We start from the raw sequence: 23,509 nt of genomic DNA, 5'->3' as shown, positions 1-23,509 counted from the left end.
ACCAGAATGTGGCTGTATTCATGAACTTTGGGCCTTAATGTAAACTGTGAGTTCACTCGACAGACTGCTTACAAATAGTCATTCACGGGTATGATTTGAACTATAGCATGCCTTCATGAGACTTCGTCTGAGCAGACAATGTAGCCCAGGCTAAATTTCATCACATTTTGTCAACATGTCATTGGTATCCTAAAAACTCTCATACCCAGGGTTCAAAATGGCAATGGAAAAATGTATTGATTCCATTTGTTTGCACACTTTTTTAAAATAAATTGTTTTTGACGCCTGGTTTAGTTGTTTTTACATACCTTTTGTGATTTTCATTTGATATTGCCCTTTTTTTTCTTTAAACATATCACAGGAGACCTTTCTCCCCATTACATTCTAGCAAAACCAGGCCTGAGATACAACCGCCATGACAGTATGACTACAAAGTACACTCAAATTTAACGCAGACACAGGACATGAAATTTTAGTTGCAACTGTCTCCTCCAATTTGACAGTATACATATTGCAACACCTGCTGGACCCAGTGAATTGTCCACCCCACATATTTGATAATTTCCCAGCCTGCCTGGCTTCTGGAACACACAAACCAATCAGCTACCTTCCATCACAAACAGGACAGCTGTGTCATTAACATGGTACAATTCAAGGGAACCACCATATCTACAACATATCATGCGTCAGCTGTGGCTCATTTGGTAGCACTTTCACCCCTTAGTCAGAGGTTGTGGGTTCAAATTCCACCCCTGGACCTGAGCATGGATAACAAGGTGAGCACTCCAGTGTAGCACTCAGGACGTGCTGCACTGTTGGAGGTGTTGTCTTTCGGGTGAGACTTTAAACTGAGGCCTTGTCTGCCCTCTCACAGAGCAAGGGGAGCTATCCTCTGGAGTCCTGATTAACACTAGTTACTCAATCCACATTACACAAATAGAGGAACCATACAGTGCAGAGAGAGGCCATTTGGCCCATCAGGTCTGTACCGACTCTGAAACAGCACACCACCCAGGCGTTCCCCGCTGCCCTATCACTGCAACCCCATGCATTTACCATGGTTAATCCATCTAACCTACACATCTTTGGACATTAAGGGGCAATTTAGCATGGCCAATCCACCTAACCTGCACATCATTGGAAAGTGGGAGGAAACCCCTGCAGACATGGGGAAAACGTGCAAACTCCACACAGACAGTCACTCAAGGCTGGAATCGAACCCGGGTCCCTGGCACTATGAGGCAGCAAAGCTAACCACTGTGCCAAAGATGGACGTTGCTATTTCTAGGAGCTAGTTGTGTACAAAGTGGCTGCTGCATTTCCTACACTGCAACAGTGGCGACAGGTTAAAAATATTTCATTGGCTGTAAAGTGCTTTGGGATATTTAGTCATGAATAATCACCAAAGGAGGCTATTCGGCCTGTCATGCCTGGGCCATCTCTCTGAAAGAATAAGTTCGCTAGTCCCACTCACCCACCTTTTCCCCATATCCTTGGAAATCTTTCTCTCATTAGGTTCTTATCCAATTACCTTTTGAAAGCCAGAACTGAAACTCCCTTCTCCACACTCTCAGGTAGTGTCTTCCAGATCCTAACCACATACTCATCTTTCTCATGTTGCCAGTTGTTCAAATTGGTGTCCTCTGGTTCTTGACCTTTCTGCCAATGAGAACAGTTTCTCTCAATCTACTTTGTCCAGACCCTGCATGATCTTGAAAACTTCTATCAAATCTCCTGCAAACCTCTTCTTGAGAGAGAACAGTTTCAGCTTCTCCAACTGTTTTTTATTAGTGTCACAAGTAGGCTTACATTAACACTGCAATGAAGTTACTGTGAAAATCTCCTAGTCGCCACACTCCAGCGCCTGTTCGGGTTACACTGAGGGAGAATTTAGCACGGCCAATGCACCTAACCAGCACGTCTTTCGGACTTTGGGAGGAAACCGGAGCACCCAGAGGCACAGGGAGAGCATGCAGACCACAGACAGTGACCCAAATCAGGAATCAAACCCAAGTCTCTGGCGCTGTGAGGCAGCAGTGCTAACCACTGTGCCACCATGCCTCCCCTGTCCACATAACTGTAGCTTTTCCTCCCTGAAACCATCTCACAAAGCTTACCTGTGCCTTCTCTCAAGCTTTCACATTCTTTCAAAAGTGTGGTGCCCAGAATTGGACCCATTATTCCAGTGGATGCCAAACCAGTGTTTTGTAAAGGTTGACTCTAACATCCTTGCTTGTGAACACCATGCCTCTATTTATAAAGCCTTTTGCCTGTTTGACCATTTTCTCAACCTACCCTGCCACTTTCAATGATTTGTGCACATATATCCACAGATCTCTCCATTCTGAGAACCGTGCTCTATTTTTGTATTGCCTTTCCTCATTCCTCCTACCAAAATATACCGCTTCACACTTTTCTACATTACATTTTATCTGCCATCCCACCAACCTGTCTGTCTTCTTGAAGTCCATCGCTATCCTCCTTGCAGTTCAAAATCCTTCCAAGTTTTATGTCATGTGCGAATTTTGAAATTGTGTCTGCACACCAAGTCTAGATCATTAATAGAAATCAAAAAAGCAGCGGTCCCCAGTCCCAACTCTTGGGAAACTCCACTGTATACCTCCCTGCAGTCTGAAAAACACCATTCACCCCCAACACTCTACTCCGTGTCACTCAACCAACTTTGCTTCCATGCAGCCACTGCCCCTTTTACTCCATGAGATTCAACTTTGCTGGCAAGTCTATTAGATGGCAATGTATTCAATGCCTTTTGGAAGTCGTGTACACCACATCAACAACATTACCATCATTAATTGCTTCTGTTTTCTTATCAAAACACTCACTTTCGGTAGTGAAACATAATTTGGCTTTAACAAATCCACGCTGACTTACTCCAATTATTCCAAATGACTGTTAATTTTGTCTCAATTTATCATCTTAAACGTTTTCCCATCACCAAGGTGACTGGCCTCTAGCTGATAGGTTTTCCTGAAACATTTTGAACAAGGGAGTTAAATTTGTAATTCTCCAGTCCTCTGGCACTAACCCTAACTATCCAAGAAGGATAGAAGATTATAGTCAGTGTCACTGCAATTTCCATCCTTACTTCCCTGAGCATCCTTGATAGAATCCCATCTGGCCTTGGTGACTTATCACTTTTAATACAGCCAGCCTTTCTGATACCTGTTTTTAAATCAAGTTTTAGACCATCCCTTATCTTAATTGCCTTCTTTTTTTAAACTATGACTTTGACATCTTCCTCAGCAGAATGGATTTGTTTAGTCTGTCAGCCATGCCCTCATCCCTATACATAGTAACAGATGGTCCCTGAACAGCCTACCCCATCCCCTTTTAGTATTTAGTATATGCTTATAGAAGACTTTTGGATTTCCTTTTGTATTACCTGTCAGTCTCTTCTCTCATTCTCTCTTTGCCCCTCTTATTAGTTTTTTTCCACTCCTCTGAGTGTTCTATATTTAGCTTGATTCTCACCTGAATTATTAACATGACATCTTGGCATCGGGGCACTCTTTTTCTGCTTCATCTTATTCTCTGCTTCATTTTATTCTCAATCTCTTTCGTCATCCAGGAAGTTCTGGCTTTTTTGCCCCACCTTCCCCTTTTTGGAATGTAGCTCGACTGTACTTGAATTATCTCCTCTTTAAAAGAGATTGCATTGTTCTGTTACACTTTTGCCTGCCAAACTTTGATTCCAATTTATCTGGGACAGGTCTGCCCTTACCCCACTGAAATTGGTCCTCCTCCTGTCTGGTATTGTTCCTTGTCCCTTTCAAATGGCTAACCTAAATCTTATGATCACTGGTCCCTAAAAGTTCCCCAACTGCCCTTGCTCCACGTCTTTCCCAGAACAAGATCCAGCAAACATTCCTTCCTTGCTAAGCCAAAAGCAATCTGATGTAGAAAAAAATGCCCGAATCACTCTTCCTCCTCTCTGCCCGTAACACTATTCCTATCCCAGTCAATATTAGGATATCAAAGTTTATCATTATCGCAACTCTAGTTTTCGCATCCTTCTGTAATTTCCTGTAAATTTGTTCTTCCAAACCTTTCACACTGGTTAGTGGCCTATAGAATACACCCATGAGTGTACTGGTACCTTTACTATTTATTAGCTCTAATTAAATAGATTTAGTCTTCAAATCTTCCAGGGCATCCCCAAAGGCAAAATTAATTTATAGGAACGGTGGCATAGTGGTTATGATGTTGGACTAGTAATCCAAAGATCCAGGCTTAATGCTCTGGAGACACAGGTTCAAGTCCCACAAATTCAATTCAGAAATCTGGAATTAAAAGCTAGCTAGTAATATTGCCGTGAGACTACTGGGTTGTCACAAAAAACAAGGGCCTGCAATGCCCATCAGTAGCACCATTACTGACTGAGCTGACAAGAGTGTTGGAGGACATATCAGCCAGATTGAGCCTGCAGCAGGTGGTGAGGGAACCAACACAAGAGGAAAAACCTACTTTTCCTTGCCCTCCTCAATCTATCGGTCATAAATTATCTATGGCAGTACTGGCAGGGTTGACAACCACACAATCCTTGCAGAGGCAAAGTCCTGTCTTCACAATGGGGATACCGACCATCATGTTCTATGGCCAAAAGAGAAAATGCTGGAAAATCTCAGCAGATCTGGCAGCACCTGTAAGGAGAGAAATAAGCTGACATTTTCAGTCCAGATGACCCTTTGTCAAAGCTTTTCCAGCATTTTCTCTTTTGGTTTCAGATTCCAGCATCCGCAGTAATTTGCTTTTATCATGTTCTATGACACTACCACTGAGGTTCAATGAATACTGCAGCGCAGCAATTAAGGAACAGCACCAGGCATACCTAAAATGAGGTCCCAACTTGCTGAAGCTACATCAAAGGAGTACTTGCATGCCAAACAGTGGAAGCAGAAAATGATAGATGGAGCTAAGCAATCCAAAAAAAAAGGATCAGATAAAAGCTCTTCAGTTCTGCTGCATTCAATCATGAATAGCGGTGGACAGTTAAACAACTCACTGGAGGAGGTTCCACAACTATCCTCACCCTCAGTGATGAGGGATCCCAGCATATCAGTGCGAAAGACGAGGCTGGAGCATTTGCAATCATATTCAGCCAGGAGTGATAAGTGGATGATCCAACTTGGCCTGCTCTGCAGGTTCCCAACATCACAGATATCAGTCTCCAGCCAATTTGATTTACCACACATGGTATCAAGAAACAGCTCAAGATACTGAATACTGCAAAGTGTGGATCAACAACCTGACAGTAGTACTGAAGACTTGTGCTCCAGAACAAGCCTCTCTCCTAGCCAAGCTGTTCCAGTTCAGCTACAACACTGGCATCACCCAGCCAAATCTGTAAAATTGTCCAAATCTATGCTATTCTCAGGATACGTCACTCTCACCAGTATTCAGAACTAAAGACTCGCTGGAGAACAAAATACACTCGAAGGACTCCTACACTGCCTGCCTGGTCATCCTTTGCATGTCTACTGACCAGTGACATGCAAAGGCCTCCCCACCCACCCCCCAGCTCCCCCAGCAACGGCCACACATACAAAAAGTGGCCATCACGATTATCAACTTTAAAATCTCAACTGGAAAGGAGAGCTGGATAGGAAACAAGACAAAATGATGACAAGCGTACAGCAAAACAGCCCATAACACGGGGGAAAATGGAAAGTAGTTGAGAAAGGGAGAAAGTGACAAAGAGACACAAAGTGGTCATAAAGAAGAGAGAGAAAGTGGTTGAGAGAGAGAGAGAGCGAGAGAGAGAGAAAGTAGTCAAGAGAGAAAGAGAGATAGAACAAATTCTGATCACAACATGCTGAATTAGCAGCAGGGACAGGCAAAATCCCAATTCATAGACGTCTATTAGCAAAATGATGATTGAATAATTAGTACAGGATACAACATGCTGAACTGTTGCTGATGGCTGTCTGATCTCATTACTCTTAAGCGATAGGAAAGGAAAATAAAACTGCAGATGCTGAAGTCAAAGACAGAAAATTCTGGAAACACCAAGCAGGCCAACCAGAGTCTATGGAGAGAACAGACAAGTTAACGGCTCAGGTGTGGACCCTTTATGATATTACGGATGGGCAATATTCTAAAAAGAGCAAATGAAAAGGAGCATTGAAAGACAAAAGAGAAGTAACTGGATGTTTGAATGGAAAACAGGTATTAGTTAAATGGCAGAAGTAGTATTAAAATGAATCAGTAAATGTTACAGAAATATACTGAAAGAGCTAGACTAGCCCAGCAGCAACAACCTTATTTAATTTTCTTTCATGATCCTTCACTGTTGCTGGGTTAACATCCTTTTCTAACAGCACTGTCGTGTACCCACGCCACATGGACTGCATGGGGTTTAAAAAGGCAAGTTCACCACTACATTCGCAAGGGAGACTTAGGATGGGCAACCAATGCCGGCCTTGCCAGGAAAACCCACATATCCACCATTGAGTAATTTAGTCTTTTTTGCAGACTTTTTTTGTTCACCTTTGTTGTGGACTGTCTGTCCATTATAGACTCCATCTAAATTTCCTCTCCATTGGAGTGCATTCCATGCCTGTAACGGTTGAGTACAAGACTTTAGTGAAATATTAATTTTAACTTGGTTCAGTCTTTGAAATTTGAACTTTAGTTAAGAAAAAATAAAATACGATAAAAAGTGAACTTTGTAACCTTTTGAGCTATGACAATATGAATATTAATTTTCCTCTTAGTGTGGAAGACTCAAAAGCAGTGTCATAAAGTCATAGAGGTTCACAGCATGGAAACAGGCCCTTCGGCCCAACTTGTCTATGCCGTCCAGTTTTTACCACTAAGCAAGTCCCAATTGCCTGCGTTTGGCCCACAGCCCTCGATACCAATCTTACCCATGTGACTGTCAAAATGCTTTTTAAAAGAGAAAATTGTACTCGCCTCTACTACTACCTCTGGCAGCTCATTCCAGACACTCACCACCCTCTGAGTGAAAAATTGCCCCTCTGGACCTTTTTGTATCTCTCCCCTCTCACCTTAAACCTCTAGTTTCAGACTCCCCTACCTTTGGGAAATGATGTTGACTATCTATCTTATCTCTGGTGAACAGTAGAGAAAAGGTACGATACTAAATTAGGTTATTTAGCAAAAAGGATTAAAAAGCATCACGTGATAAAGGCGGTGAACATGAAGCTTTATTTGTGTGGGTATTTTATTGGGTAATTCCACATGGAAATGAAAACCACCACAAGGTGTCTGGCTATGAGATAAGTGACAACATTACAATTGAGCAATTCTAATATCAGCACTCAGTAAAATGCCTGTGCACCAGCCAGAGGTGAAGCTGAACCTTTCCTAAGCTCTGGATATGCCACAACTAGAGTATCGCTTCCAGTTCTGGTCACCACACTTTAAAAAGAACATAAGGATCCTTGAGGAGATACAGAGAAGATTACCAGGCTAGTTCCAACGATGAGGGATTTCTGCTGTAAAGTTAGATTGGAGAGGCTGGGAGTGTTCTCCTTGGTGCAAAGGAGATTGATAGGAGATTTGATCGAGGTGAACAAGATTATTTCAGGTTTGGATCAGATAGACAAAGGAAAGCAATTCCCATTACCTGGTGGTACAAGGAGTAAGATTTTGGACAAGAGCTGCAAGACAGAATGTGAGGAAGAACCTTTTTTACCCAACAAGAGTTAATGACTGGAATTCACTGTCTGTGAAGGTGTTGGAAGTGGACATGATCATTGATTTCAACAGGAAATTGGATGGGCACTTGAAGGGAGTAAACTTGCAGGGCTACAGGAATAGAGCGGGGGAATGGGCTGACTAGATTGCTCTACGGAGAGCCAGCATAGGTTCAATAGGCCAAATGGCCTCCTTCTAGCTCATAATAACTTTAGGATCAGGGTTTTCATAACTGAGGCGGGTAGCTCAAGTCAGGGAAATTACCTCCCCATCAACAGGTGCCGTAGATTTACAAAGGACAAATGAGCTGATTAAAAACTTCCCCAACAACTCATAACGATTGCAGGATTTATCTATTTAAACCCTTCCTCACAGGGAATACTAAAGCACCAGCCTGAAAGAGATAGACTAGCCCATCAGCAACAGTATTTAATTTTCTTTCACGATCCTTCACTGTTGCTGGGTTAACATCCTGGCATGCCTTTTCTAACAGCACTGTCGTGTACCCACGTCACATGGACTGCATGGGGTTTAAAAAGGCAGTTCACCACTACATTCGCAAGGGAGACTTAGGATGGGCAACCAATGGCAGCTTTGCCAGGAACACCCACATATCCACCATTGAGTAATTTAGTCTTTTTTGCAGACATTTTTTGTTCACCTTTGTTGTGGACTGTCTGTCCATTATAGACTCCATCTAAATTTCCTCTCCATTGGAGTTAATGAGGTGGGGTGGGTGGAGAATTGGCAGCCAAGCCAGCATGTGCGCATCCCCCCCCCCACTTCGTGCCCCCACTAGGCTGGTGAAAATGACTCATTTTGACTTCTAAAAAATAGAAACCTTAACCAGGCCTTCCCCCCCCCACCCCCCGCACAACACCCACCATCCCCACGGCTTTCCAGCATTTCTGCCTTTACTTCACATTTCAAACATTTTCAATTTTTCTTTTTATCATTCCTACCCCAGCTCAATGATATGAATTCACCAGTTTTGCTTAATTATCATGCCACTTAATGGCAAATAATGACCAGATTTGTTTTGCTGTGGACATGCATCCATTGGGAGTCGAATATATTAAACTGATTTTGTTTGGAGGCTTTCCAGCTGTCAGAAACGTCGGCAGTTATCATTGCATCTGTGTGGCTCCCAGAGACAACAGGCTGTGTGTGAAATCACCTCACCACCTAATCCACAAACAAATGTCCAACGCTGAGATCACAAAATACTACAGTGCAGAAGAGGCCCTTCGGCCCATCGAGTCTGCACCGACGCGTGAAATGCCCTGACCTGCCCACTTGCCCTAATTCCACTTCCCAGCACTTAGCCCATAGCCTTGAATGTTATGACGTGCCAAGTACTCATCCAGATACTTTTTAAAGGATGCGAGGTCTCCAAAGATCAGAAGGTACTATTTAAAGATTCTCCATCCGATGGTCAACATTTCAGGAACACTTCTCGCTGAACTTTAATGCAGTTTGCAAATACACCCTTCAGTTCTTTCAAAACGAAACAGCTGAACCTATAGATTTTATAACTATTTTCAAAGCTCCTCGCTTTTCAGGTATGTTAACAAGTCTGAATCTTGCTTGCTTGCAGCGTGTTCAAACTACATTTTCAAAAACAACTGTGACAGAAATGTTAGAGCATGTGAAATATTCACGATGGATGAGACAAGTTTAGAGAAAAGAGATGTATTTTCTCCACTTATAGCCAAACCTCCTGTAAACGGTGAAGTTTTCACAATCAAGATGCAGTTACGGTCAGATCTGATGCCGCCATCAGCTCAATGTAACATGTAGTTTATAACTTCCTGATCGACACAAACTGCTCTCTAATGGCATTTCTCCAATACGCACTACTTTCACAAAACACTTCACACATGCCTGCCAAAACGGTGACTTTGATAACTGATATTCTGCGGGCAGTAATTCTTCCTGTAAAGCATTGGATTTCCCCCATCTCATGTTGAGTATGTTAGTTTTCTGGAAACTTCTCGCTTGAACCATTTCCTTGTCCCCGCTGAATAATTGGACAGGTTTAATCTTGGCTATCAGTCACACAAACAGCCATTTCCGGCTTTAATCAAGCTCTACCTCTTTACGTGTGCACACATGGTCATGATCAGCAGGGTAGGTGGCTTGCGTTTTTTTTATATGTAAGACGGGGATTCTCCATCTGCTTGTTCCTCACAGTTGTTCCCTTTTACTTGGGAAAATAAATAAAGCAGATGGCAAACTGGGAAACCATCTTGTCAGCACTGATGGCCAAAGGCTGAAAGTAGACTATATCTGAAAATGTCTTAACAGCAGCAGCTAACCAACAGAAACTACAATGTCAAAGGACGAACAACACTGTCCTCAACATTTGCAGAGTCTTGATTATACCTGCCATTTAATTCTAAATTTAATGCGAAACAACATTCGCAACGAAAGACTGAACCAATAATACTGTTCTTCGACAGCAGAATACTTGATAATACTTGATAATCCAAAGCTGTGCAGGTTAGGTTTTTAAAGTTTATTTATTAGTGTCACAAGTAGGCTTACATTAATACTGCAATGAAGCCACTGTGAAAATCCCCTAGTTGCCACACTCCAGCGCCTGTTCAGGTACACGGAGGGAGAATTTAGCATGGCTAATGCACCTAACCAACACGTCTTTCGGACTGTGGGAGAAAACCGGAGAACCCAGAGGAAACCCACGCAGACATGGGGAGAATCATAGAAACCCTACAGTGCAGAAGGAAGCCATTTGGCTCATCGAGTCTGCACCGACAACAATCCCACCTAGGCCCTATCCCCGTAACCCCACATATTTACCCCGCTAATCCCTCTAGCCTACGTATCCTGGGACTCTAAGGGGCAATTTAGCATGGCCAATGCATCTAACCCGCTCATCTTTAGACTGTGGGGGGAACCAGAGCATCCGGAGGAAACCCGCCCCAGAATGTTCAGACTCCGCACAGACAGTGACAGTGGATTGGCCATGGTAAAATGCACCTTAGTCAAGGGGTTTAGCAGGGTGAATACGTGGGGTTACGGGGATAGGGCCTTGGTGGGATTGTTGTTGGTGCAGGTTTGATGGGCCAAATGGCCTCCTTCAGCACTGTAGGGATTCTATTATTCTATAACATTGTTTACTTTCCTTAATCATATTCCTGGTTGATCTATCAAGCTTTTCTCATCTAGAGCAGTCATGGTTGCTTTTCGTTAAATTAATAAAAGGGTTTGATAGGTAGTGTCGACACACAAAAGATGTCATAATTTCTATTCTTTCGCGGATGTGGGCATCGCTGGCAGAGACAGCACTTGTTGCCCATCTCTAATTGCCCTTGAACTGAAATACTTGCTAGGTCATTTCAGAGGGCAGTTAAAAGTCAACCACATTGTTGTGTGTCTGGAGTCCCATGAGGCCAGTCCAGGTAAAGTTGGCAGATTTCCTTCCCTAAAGAACATTGGTGAACCAGATGGGTTTTTACAATAATAGATAATAGTTGTCAAAGTCACCATTACTGAAACTAGCTTTATATTCCAGCTTTATCAATTGAATTTAAAATCTACCAGCTGCCCTCATGGGATTTGAGCTCAGAAAACATTAACCCGGTATCACTGTTCAGTGGCATTACCACAATGCCAATATCTTCTCCTTAAATATTGAATAGTCACCAATAAATTCAATAAGGAATTCAGGAGAAGCCTCTTTACACAGAGAGTGGACAGAATGTGAAACTTGCTAACACAAAGGGGGTGATTTTGAGTCCACATTAGCCATCAGCGTAAAGCTGACATGGGGCCAAAATCTCGTGACAGTCAGGAAACAAGATTCTCACCAGTGAGATCTCGTTTCCTGGTGCTCCGTGCCGTTTTCCCATGACGTAACAATGTTCCTGCCCTTTAAATTTTAATAATGTCATTATAGGGCTTCCCCGCAATATGTTCCCCCTCACTGAATAGTCATATCATGTGACACCTCGTCAGCGAGGTTTACAACAGGAGTTTAAACACTTGAAGCAGTCGCTGGAAACCCAAGGTGGGGATGCACCAACGGCGGGACTGGAGAATCCCGCTGGTGTCAACAGCTGGAAAATTACAGCCGCTTTGGGGCTTTCAGCGTTTTTGTTAATACAGCGACAACATACAAACTGCCATTCTCAATTTATGATGTGGAGATGTCGGCGTTGGACTGGGGTGGGCACAGTAAGAAGTCTCACAACACCAGGTTGAAGTCCAACAGATTTATTTGGACTCACGAGCTTTCGGAGTGGGTCCCAATCACCTGATGAAGGAGCAGCGCTCCGAAAGCGCGTGATTCTAAATAAACCTGCTGGACTTTAACCTGGTGTTGTGAGACTTCTTACTGTTTCTCAATTTATTCTTACAATACCTCCCAAAAACTTTGTAACAAAGGACCAAGTGTATATGTTAGTTTAAAAACTGGTTTAATGCCTGAATAGCTCAGTGATTTTACTGGCACAATATTTAACCATACAGACCAGAAAGATTGCAGGTTTAACTTTGCTCTATATGGACTTCATTCAACCAAGGTAGTGGCTCAGGTGCTGCAATTTAATTCAGGAGGCTAAGATGGGGAGGGAATAAAACAGGATTTCAGCTCCTGGTGACGAGTGAGAGGGGACAGGGTTGGGCTTGGCTGTGATGCCTTCTGTAGTCAAAGAGCCCACTAATACTCCCTAGCCAGGTTCACAAATGAAGGATAGTTACACGGGCAAGGTTCCATATCGCAGCTGACATCCTTGGAACTGTGTGCAGAATTTAACGTGGTCCTCAGGAACGGGTTGCAAGGCAGGGAGGGTACGTTTAGAGTCAGGAGGGAGCGAGGGGGATGCGTGCCCATCACCTTCCTGACAACATGGAATTCTCTCAGCAGCAGGAAAGGTCAAGGATGGCCTTCCTGCCCAGAGGCCCAATCTGGCTTGGATGTGGCCACTTAAGGGCCAATTCCTGTTGTCATTGTCACTCTACCAGCAGCAGGGTGCCCTTCTCCACATGGGAAGACAGCCCTGTAAAATCTAGGGGGCCTCCGTCTGGACTTGTGGGTGGGAAGAATGAGGATCCTTCTGATCAGGCACCCTCTGACCGACTTTTATAAAGTGACTGCTATTATTTATTCCTTAGACATATAAAAGGGGAAATTTGCAGGGCTATCGTGAAAGGGCAGTGGGCTTGGTTTAGTTAGTAGCCCTTTCAAAAAAGCCAGCACAGGCACAATGGGCAGAAAAACCTCTTTGTGTGCTGTGTGATTCTATAACAACTCTAGGGTCTTAGATATTTAATTCAACAGGAATGAAAAGGCTAACCAAGGAAAGGTAATAAGTGTGTTTTAGGAATTTCCTATGTAATTGGGAAAAACTCCACAATTTGCTTAACACTCATCTTTATCTTCCATTATTTCAGAACACTTTGCTTCATTTGCTGATATTTACCGGTTATTCCATTTTGGCACACAATAGTCACAATTTTCATTACTGTCAATATCCCCCCCACCCCACCACCCACCCCACCACCACCGCTGTCGCATTGATATCCTGCAATTTAAAAGATTAATTGGGTTAAAATTTAAACAAAGATGTGATATTTTTGATTTCTAGTCATTACTGCAAATCCCCAGTTTTTTTTTTAGGGGGAGGGCTGTTTCAGTTTGCTGTACACCCAACTTGTTTCTACTCCCACGTTTTACAGAATTCTCTTACCCAACGTCACGATCCGACACAAGCATGAAATGTTGGCGTGTTCACCCTGTTACTAATTAATTGGCTGCAATTAAGATAACCACAATTCTTCTACAATTTTCGATCAGTCCAAACTCTTCTAAAAGTGAAAGCAGTTGCATGTTCCAGTTCATTTAAGACTGTCGGGAGTTTTCTCAGCGTGTGGAACATGCCGATCTCACTAACATTTATGCAAGAAATGTTTCACAGATGACAGAGGATAATCTTCAGCCCTGTGTTCTGCTTCAGCTGTGAATGTGAATCAATTTGGAACTTACAGCTGTTTGGGATCGTAATGTACTATCTGAAAGGTGTGAATTTATTCTTGGATGCTGGTTCTGACTAAAATACTTCAGCTCCTGGTCTGAATTTAAATCCAGTGCGTTCCTATTTAGGCTACACAACTGAATTTGGTGCTAAATACAAGCCAGTAATACACTATTTGCCCAGGTTCTCTGTTAAAATACCCGAAGAAATTAGACCACCATAGCAATGAAGCTGTGCTGAATGGAGTGAACTGAGGCTGTGCCCTGTGACTCTCCAATAGGTTGTTAACTGTAATTAAATGTGTCCCTGGAGGTTTTATCACATCACTGGCCCCCACGCTCCAGCCATTAGTCAGCCAACATATCCATCCTTGTGACATACTGCCTTCCGAACCAATTGGAAAGCAAAAGGACTCATTACCCAATTTGAGGATGCTTGACTTCAGCCAAACAGCCTCTTTCTCCCCCTCATTTTCAATCTTTTTGTATCCAGTTAAGAGAAATGTTCAAAAAAGATCTTTTTGATTGTCCCAATTCCTTTTCTCCAGGGGGCACAGAACAGTGTCCTGGAGCTTGACCTTCAATTTGTGGAGATACCAGGCCAGTCCTGGGCACTTGGTAACCCTACTCTCCAATTACTGAGTTACCCAATTTCAACCATGTTGCCCTGTGGACTTGGGTGGAGACTGAGGGGAGGCTTGCAGAGTGTCAGGTAGATTTTGACATCCAGGCTGGTAACTGCCTGCCTGTCCCAGTGGGATTAGGGTAGGAGCAATTCTGAGCTCTGGGTTTCATTTAAATGGGAATCTTAAGCTATGGGCTCAAAACAGCTGTCCTGGTGCAAACCACTGGAGGAAGGAGGATGTTAGGCTGGCAAAGGAATGACATTAAAACACTTCTGAAACAGCCTATAGCAACTGCCTTAAACCATGCTCCATCCATGTATCCCTCAAAATTGCAGTATGGCATGGGACACAATTTGCATTCGCAAGAAGCCTTAGTCTGGTCACCCAAGGGAAGGCACTTTTCAAAATAGCAGCAAACAAATTGTCAGCATTAATGGATGATAAGTCTACTGACACCATTTTGAGGCCATATGAACGCTGATTTCAGCTAGCTATAATTCATCAGGAGACCTGATGAATATCTCCTGTTTGTAATAACTCGAATCACCAGAACTTGTTCCAAATGCAGTCTGCTGCAGCACTTTAAAAGATTTGAGCATTGCTACCCATAGTTATTTTTAGCATGGGGGGGGGGGGGGGGGGGGGGAGAGCGGGTGCGATCACACGGCGAGGGATGCTTTTCAGTGGTGAAGCCCGCTGTCAGTTGACTGGTCAAGCCTCCTGGTCAAAGAGAGGCTCTAGATCTGGGCGCAACTTTCCTGCCCAACTCCACTGCAATAAGGCTTGTTGAGAGTACAGAGGTGACATGGGAGCTTTTTCAAAACCAAACTTCACTTGTAAATTTTTCACACTGCAGTGGTGTCGCTTTATTTATATGTGCATCATCGCTAGGGAGAAGGACTGGAAAATCCCGCCCCTTACATTTATATAATGCTTTCCACAACCATCGGATATCTCAAAGCCCTGTACAGCCACTGAAGTACTTTTGAAGTTTAGTCACTGTTGTGATGTGGCAGTCAATTTGCACACAACTCCCCCAAACACGAGTGTGGTAATGAATAGATAATATGTTTCTGTGATGTTGATGGAAGGATAAATATTGACTAGACACCGGGAATAATTTCCCTGTTTCTCTTCAAAGTAGCGCCAAGGGATTTTTTACACCCACCTGAGCAGGCAGATGGGGCCTCAGTTTAACGTCTCATCTCAGAGACAGGCACATCCAACAGTGCAGCACTCCATGGATACTGTACTGAAGTGTTAGACTTAATGTTAGTGCTCAAGCCTTGGACTGGAAATTGAATCTTAGAAGCAGGTGACTCAGAGGTGACTGTACTACCCACTGAGCCACATTTGGCAGGCGATAGAGAATTGGAATACTTATTGGATTTAATGTTCCATTTTTCAGGATGTTTCAGTGAAACATTGTACCCATTAAACTCCATTGCTAGATCTGGTATTTTGTCAAAATCTTCATAAATTGGGTACTGAAGTGTCATTTTACCAAGTGCAAACAAGTAATTGGCCTCCGAGAAATTAAAAATATGTCATTTGTAATTCTAGCCAGCTCTATGCCACTTAATCCCGCATAAATATTCAGTACTTAATAATCGTATCATGGCACATCTGCACCCTTAAGCTTTAATGGTAAATATTTTCATCTTCAGCTGGCATTTTGGTTTTGTTGTTGTACTCTCTCGTAATCATGGGGTCACACATACTCACTAATGATTGTGGGGGGGTCACATTAAAATGGGGTCACTCCAGGAAGAAGTTTGGGAAGCACTGATCCTATCTAATTTAAAACACTGATCAGAGAGATAACTGCACCTCTGAATCAACAGTAAAGTCAGATAGAACATCTTGGCCTTGTATATAGAATTATGGAGAGACAACAAACACAGATGTGCAAATGTTTGTGAATATGGTCATTAAGTTGGTCCAACCTTGCCAACTTCACTGATGCAGTCACTGCCAGGAACTTGTATTGGGTCAGCACTATGGCACAGTGGTTAGCACTGCTGCCTCACAGCGCCAGGGAGCCGGGTTCAATTCCTGGCTTGGGTCATTGTCTGTGTGGAGTCTGCACGTTCTCCCCGTGTCTGCGTGGGTTTCCTCCGGATGCACCAGTTTCCTCCCACAGTCCGAAAGACGTGCTGGTTAGGTGTATTGGCCATGCTAAATTCTCCTTCAGTGCACCCGAACAGGCATCGGAGTGTGGCGACTTGGGGATTTTCACAGTAACTTCATTGCAGTGTTAATGTAAACCTACTTGTGGCACGAATAAATAAACTTTAAAACTTAAAAAAACTATGAGAATTGGCTTTGTCAAAGGCAGATCGTGCCTTACGAGCCTGGTGGAGTTCTTCGAAAATGTGACTAAACACATTGACGAAGGGAAAGCGGTAGATGTGGTTTATATGGATTTTAGCAAGGCGTTCGATAAGGTCCCCCATGCAAGGCTTCTAGAAAAAGTGAGAGGGCATGGGATCCAAGGGGCTGCTGCCCTGTGGATCCAGAACTGGCTTGCCCAAAGGAGGCAGAGAGTGGGTATAGATGGGTCTTTTTCTAAATGGAGGTCGGTCACCAGTGGTGTGCCCCAGGGATCTGTTCTGGGACCCTTGCTGTTTGTCATTTTCATAAATGACCTGGATAAGGAAGTGGAGGGATGGGTTGGTAAGTTTGCCGACGACACAAAGGTTGGTGGGGCTGTGGATAGTCTGGAGGGATGTCAGAAGTTACAGAGGGACATCGATAGGATGCAAGACTGGGCGGAGAAGTGGCAGATGGACTTCAACCCAGATGAATGCGTAGTGGTCCATTTTGGCAGGTGAAATGGGATGAAGGAATACAATATAAAGGGAAAGACTCTTAGTACTGTAGGGGATCAGAAGGACCTTGGGGTCCGGGTCCATAAGACTCTAAAATCGGCCCCGCAGGTGGAGGAGGTGGTTAAGAAGGCGTATGGTGTGCTGGCCTTTATCAATTGAGGGATTGAGTTTAGGAGTCCGGGGATAATGATGCAGCTATATAAGACCCTCGTCAGACCCCACTTGGAGTACTGTGCTCAGTTCTGGTCGCCTCATTACAGGAAAGATGTGGAAAAGATTGAAAGGGTGCAGAGGCGATTTACAAGGATGTTGCCTGGATTGAGTGGCATGCCTTATGAGGATAGGCTGAGGGAGCTCGGTCTTTTCTCCTTGGAGAGACGTAGGATGAGAAGAGACCTAATAGAGGTATATAAGATGTTGAGAGGCATAGATCGGGTGGAGTCTCAGAGGCTTTTTCCCAGGGCGGAAATGGCTGCTACGAGAGGACACAGGTTTAAGGTGCTGGGGGGTAGGTACAGGGGAGATGTTAGGGGGAAGTTTTTCCACACAGAGGGTGGTGGGCGAGTGGAATTGGCTGCCGTCGGTGGCAGTGGAGGCGAACTCAATAGGGTCTTTTAAGAGACTCCTGGATGAGTACATGGGACTTAATAGGATGGAGGGTTATAGGTAGGCCTAAAAGGTAGGGATATGTTCGGCACAACTTGTGGGGCCGAAGGGCCTGTTTTGTGCTGTAGTTTTCTATGTTTCTAATTAAAATGCAATGTTTATGTTGAATAGACAAATCCTTAGACGTTAACACCACAGAAAAACAGCTAATTTCCAACAACAATTTGCAGTTACAGACTGCCAGGTGCTTCACAAGAGCATCAATCAGACAAAACCTAACACCGATCCAAAGAAGAAAGCTAACATTAGAACAGGACAAAAGATTGGGCAATGAATCAGATCTTAAGGAGCGTATTAAACTGTGCCCTCTAGATCCCAGATTCCCCAAACACTCTCTAAGGGCAGAATTTTCCCGTCCTGCCTGCCACAGAAATCGTGGCAGGTGGGATATGGACCACGCAAAGATTTGTTGGCCTCGGGAGGGATTTTCCAGCTTTGGGGTGAGCATGGCTGGAAAATCTTGCCCCAAGTTGAACATTGGAAAAGCTGGTCTTAAAAATGGGTTGGATGTTGCTCTAACTAACTATGTGCCTCTAGTCAAGGTTAAGATCCATCTATTTCCGACTCAATGCACAATTTAGACAAGATACTTTACAAGGAAGTTGCTTGCAATGGAGAACTTTGGCTACAGAGAAAGATTGGATAGGCAGGGGATGTTTTCCTTGGAACAGAAGAGGCTGAGGAGAGATTTAATTGAGTTGTATAAAATTGTGAGGGGTTTAGATACAGTGGGTGAGGAGGAGCTATTTACAGAGAAATCAATAACCAGGGGGCACAGATTTAAAATAATTGATAGAAGGATTAGAGGGGGGATTTAGGGGAATATTTTCAGCCAGAGGGTGGTGGGGGTCTGGAACTCTGTCTGAATGGGTGGTAGAGGCAAAAAATACCTTCATCACATTTTAAAAGTCTTGGAAGCAGTTGCTGTTGAAGTGTTGTTACCGAGGTTACAAGCCAAAAACAGGAAAGTGAGATTAGACTCACTTTTTAGGTCAGCAGACCTAAAGGGCTTCTCCACACTGTAAATGTTCAACATTTCCATATTTGTGGTTAACAACCCAAATAAAGATTATTAAGAACTCCCCAATTCTTTAAGAGACCAAATTCTTCCAGAATTGGACCCTTAACTTCTTGGAATACTAACAGCAACACATCAATGAAAGGCAACCCAAGCTGAATGAGTTCCGAAGAAATCACATCTGACCTTTAACATTAACTCTGTTTACTTTTCCACAGATGCTGAGTGGCGTGCTGGGTTTTTCCAGCACTTTCTGTTTTTGTTTCAGATTTCCTTCATCCATTTTGTTTCTATTTTAGTGATTAATTCACTGCCACGCATCCTGAGATTCACACTCAGTGCTATGTCCGCCAAATGTACACACTCAAACTCTCTCTCAGCACCAACTTACCCTATCTGTCCTTGTCAACAGTTTCATTTCATTCTTCGTCTCATCCAATACCTTAACAATTAACTCTTTCTCTTATTTACAGACAAGCTCCACACAACTTATTGGTACCGATGAACCCCACCCCCCCTGCCCGGTCCTTCTTCCCTTCTGACCCCATTGCTTCTTCTAATCCCAGCTCTTGTCATGTATTCACAATACCCTCTGACCTGCCCCTATCTGCTCTGACACTGAAGTCTCTGCTAAGGGAGAGGGCTCCACTTTATCTCCTTGGACAATTTTGATCTCTTCTACTGTCGTCTTCATCTCCATGTTCACGTCTTTGGGCAGAAGTCCTCCTTCATGCTGCTCAATGAACCTTTTCACCTGTCTCCAGCATTCTTCCTCCACCCGGACCCCTCCCTCTGGCCTCTTACCCACTGTCGGTGTGATATCAGCCACTTAACCTGTCTCCTTCTGAACTTGCTGCATTCCGTTCACTCAAGTCTCATCCTGACTTTGTTATCAAACTAGCTGATGTGATGTTGTTGTCCAAAATACTAACCTCTACCTTGTTGAGGCTGAGCGCCAACTCTCATACACTTCTTCCTACCTTAAACCCTCTCCCCCTGGATCATGACCCTCTGAGCTGAACATCAAGTCATTGTTTCCAGGACTGGCACTGCCCTCCTCCTCTGGAGATCTTCCTTCCACTGCCTCCAACCTCCTCCTCTCTTTCCCAATATCCACAGTTCCGAAGAAGAGTTATATTGGACTTCAAACATTGACCCTGTGGCACGATGGCACAATGATTAGTACTGCTGCTTCATTGCACCAGGGAAGTGGGTTCCTCCTATAGTCCAAAGACGAGCAGGTTCGGTTGATTGGCCATGCAATGTTGACCCTAGTGTCAGGGTGATTAGCAGGGTAAATATTTGGGGTTACGGGAATTGGGCCTGGGTGGGATTGTAGTTGGTGCAGACTTGATGGTCCGAATGACCTCTTTCTGCACTGTCAGGGTTCTATGATTCTACCTATGTTTCTCTCTCCACAGATGCTGCCAGGCTGGCTGAATGTTTCCCGCATTTTGTGTTTTTATTCCAAGTTTAATCGCACCTGATAAATGGTTCTCTGGAAACACCTGGACTGAGAAACTGAAGAGCTTTGACATGGGGCAGCTACACCTTCATGGGATACAGACAGCAAAATGTCACCAACCTTCTTTTATACTCCCCACGGCTAAGGTTGGGAAAATTAGTTGGCAAGAGGGAAATTGGAGGAGGGGGGGGGGGGGGGGGGGGGTGGCGCATGGTTCTTTTTTCCCCTCTATAAAAACACTGGCCCAGAACTGCAGCAATGGTTATACTTAAACTGGATTTTTCAGCACCTTTTTCCTCTGGCCAGGATCTTCATTCATGCAATGCATACATTTTGATACGTTGTTTTGCGTTCATTCCACCCTCATGTTAGTGTTCCATTATTGTCATTGGATTTTTAGTACCAATTAGTGGCATTTATACATTTTTTAAAAATGCAGAAACAAATCTTGAATAAAATATCTGAGAGCTCACATTCCAAGTCAAGCAGCAAACATTTGGGAGAATCGAGGCATTAAACAGAGTTTAAGAGCCATTCAACTACATTCTGACTAGTTAGAGAAACTGGCCTTACAAGAACTTGATAAATGGGGGATCTGCGAACATGCATTAAGACCCACTTTTAACAATGAGAGAGTAGAGATTTAAATGGTCTCTAATGTAAACAGGGAATTAGTGTCAGTGTGAAATGTTGCTTAACAGAGATAGGTACAGACAGGGGTAGAGGAAGCTCAAGTGGGGGGGGGGGGGGGAGAGATAATACATGGTCGGGATAATAAAGCAGGTGTAGTGATAATAGGAAGCAGTGACCGGAAAATCAGAGCTTATCTCTGTCACCAGCAGAATGCTCCGAGTTACTGTGGAATTAGGGAATGGGTCACCTGTCAACTACTGTACAGTAAATGATTGGAGAGAAAGGATTCCTCCTAATACACTTGTGTGATCAGTAATCAAATCACCAAATCTGCATCAGTCCGAAGATTTACAACAAACCATTTTGAACAATTGGGTGAAAGCCATTGAATTTACACACTGAATAAATACATTGAGACAAAACCAAATCATGCTCCGTGCCTTAAATGTGACCTGAAATGAAAGATTGAGGATTTTGTTTTGTGTGCAGCCAGTGGTCTTTTTACATTAAGGAGAAGTCTCCTGTCCCAGGACTGAGGGATGCAGTAAGGACTGAGATTTGCTGCAAAATCTCTGAGCCTCCAGGCTAACAGTGCTGTGAAAGCAGGGCTGATCCCAGAGCTACACATCGCTGCAGACACACACACCCTCCTCATACATCTCTGCAGCACTCCCATTCATCAGCTTCACATCCCAGCTACACGATGCAAACCAGAAATACCTCTTCCACTCCACACAGCAGCATTTCAGGACGAATGCCATCACCTCCCCTCAGCCCCTGAACCCACTCTATATGTATATACACACACACAATAAATACATTAACAAATAAAATCTGGTGAAGGAAAGAGAGAGACACTTCAATCAAACATATGCAAATAATCTCAGTACGCGGAATGGTAAATTGTTAATGCTTCGCAATGTCACCGCGGTGGATTGCAGAAATCACATCAAACCCCCTTCATTCTGATATTAAAATTAAAGAGCCATTCATTTCAAGCTGCCCTCTCTGCAGAAGTGAATGGGAATCCCTCCCATATCGGGAGCAGAGGGGGAAGACATAGAGATAGATAGATAGAGATTATAGATAGATATGAAATTAAACCCCCTCAGTAAGGGAGAGGGTGAAGTTGACACACCTCAGCCAGCCTTGCCTTTACCGTGCGCTGTGTGGGGCAGAGAGCGCTGCTGGCTGCACAGCCCCTGTCTCACTCACTCTGTGCCAGCACACAGCGCTTCACCCCACTCTGTCTCTCACTCTCTGCCTGGCCTCTTCTCTCCCAAAATCCGCTTCAGCCTCAAAGCATTGCTCCAGACAGGAAGATGGCGACTCGGGGCTTTCCTCGGAGAAGACTGAAAAAGCTCCGCCGCCTGCCAGAGGGAAGAAAGAAAAACCGAAAGGGCGAATAATGAGGGAGGGAGTGGGGTGGGGGAAGGAGGAGCCCCAGCAGTCAGTCAGTCCCCTCCTCCCTCAGAGAGGGCCAGCAGCGCCTTGGCTGCTCTCACTTGGGACAGCACCACCAAGAGGCTCTTTTTATTAAAAACCCTGCCTTCCCCAGGCTGACTTTTTACCAGGGGCCAAAGCACAAGTCCCAACAGGGAGGAGAGGCAACACACACCTGGGGATGTGGGATAAGATTCTGCAAGTGTGTGAATGGTTGGCATACCATCATCATGGTCCACACAAATGGCACAGTGTTTAGCACTGCTACCTCACAGCGCCAGGGGCTCCAGGTTCAATTCCCAGCTTGGGTCACTGTCTGTGTAGAGTTTGCACGTTCTCCCCATGTCTGTGTGGGTTTCCTCCCACAGTCCAAAGATGTGTGTGTTAGGTGGGGGGATTAGCCACGGTAATTGTCCATTAGTGTCAGGGGCATTAGCAGGGTAAATACATGGGGTTGCAAGGATAGGGCCTGGGGAGGATGGTTGTTAGTGCAGGCTCAATGGGTCGAATGGCCTCCTGCTGCACTGTAGGGATTCTATCACCATAACCCCACAATCTGCATTCCTCCAATTTTGGGTCCTTCTGGCATCCCTGATTTTCTTTGCCCCATCTTTGAACTGCACTCTGAAATTCCTTCCCAAAATCTCTCAGCATCTCCACCTCTTCTCCTTTAAGACACTCCTTAACAATGACCTGTTTGACCAAGCATTTGGTCACCTAGGGCCCTTTTTTACCATTTTGATTCTAAGTGCTGAACGGACTTAACTGGGAGTGTTTCAGGCACCCCTATACGCACTCTGCCTGAAAAAATAGCAGCAATTCTGAATCGCGCTGTAGAAGCCAATGGGCGGGGCTTATCGCACCCGAAATGCTGCAGCTCTGGTCGGCGCTCCAACTGCGCATGCGCAGAAAGAAAATAGAAAAACACTCCCCTGCCACATTGCTCCCGGGCTGGATAATGCCTCCCCCTGGCCCCCACAGAAATTGCCCCACCCCCACAACATAACTGACCCCCTTATCCCCCCCACCACCCAGACCGATTGCGCCTGTCTGCCCCCTTCCCCCCCCACCAATCGCACGCAGAGTGGCAGTGGACCCCCCCCCACCAGAGAGCCAAGTGACCCGCGCCCCCCCACCCCCTCCTCCCCAACC

The 23,509-nt window shown here is 44.4% G+C and overlaps 1 protein-coding gene across 3 annotated transcripts in view; it reads right to left on the bottom strand.

Moving 5' to 3' along the window:
- cdc42se2 (CDC42 small effector 2) overlaps nucleotides 1-22,315 on the bottom strand; it is a 193,935-nt gene extending 171,620 nt beyond the window's left edge. Inside the window, exon 1 of one of the 3 annotated variants that reach the window (XM_078214349.1) lies at nucleotides 22,053-22,315. The gene's annotated coding sequence lies outside the window, so the exon portion shown is untranslated. Of the gene's footprint in view, nucleotides 1-13,391; nucleotides 13,604-22,052 lie in introns of those variants that run through there. The other 2 variants (XM_078214353.1, XM_078214351.1) reach the window with 2 other exon arrangements.
- Between the last annotated feature and the right edge of the window lie 1,194 nt (nucleotides 22,316-23,509).

This window comes from Mustelus asterias, chromosome 6, assembly GCF_964213995.1.
Source record: "Mustelus asterias chromosome 6, sMusAst1.hap1.1, whole genome shotgun sequence".
Taxonomy (NCBI): domain Eukaryota; kingdom Metazoa; phylum Chordata; class Chondrichthyes; order Carcharhiniformes; family Triakidae; genus Mustelus; species Mustelus asterias.
Note: the sequence above shows the minus strand (reverse complement) of the source record. Positions and strands in the feature narration are given on the sequence as shown.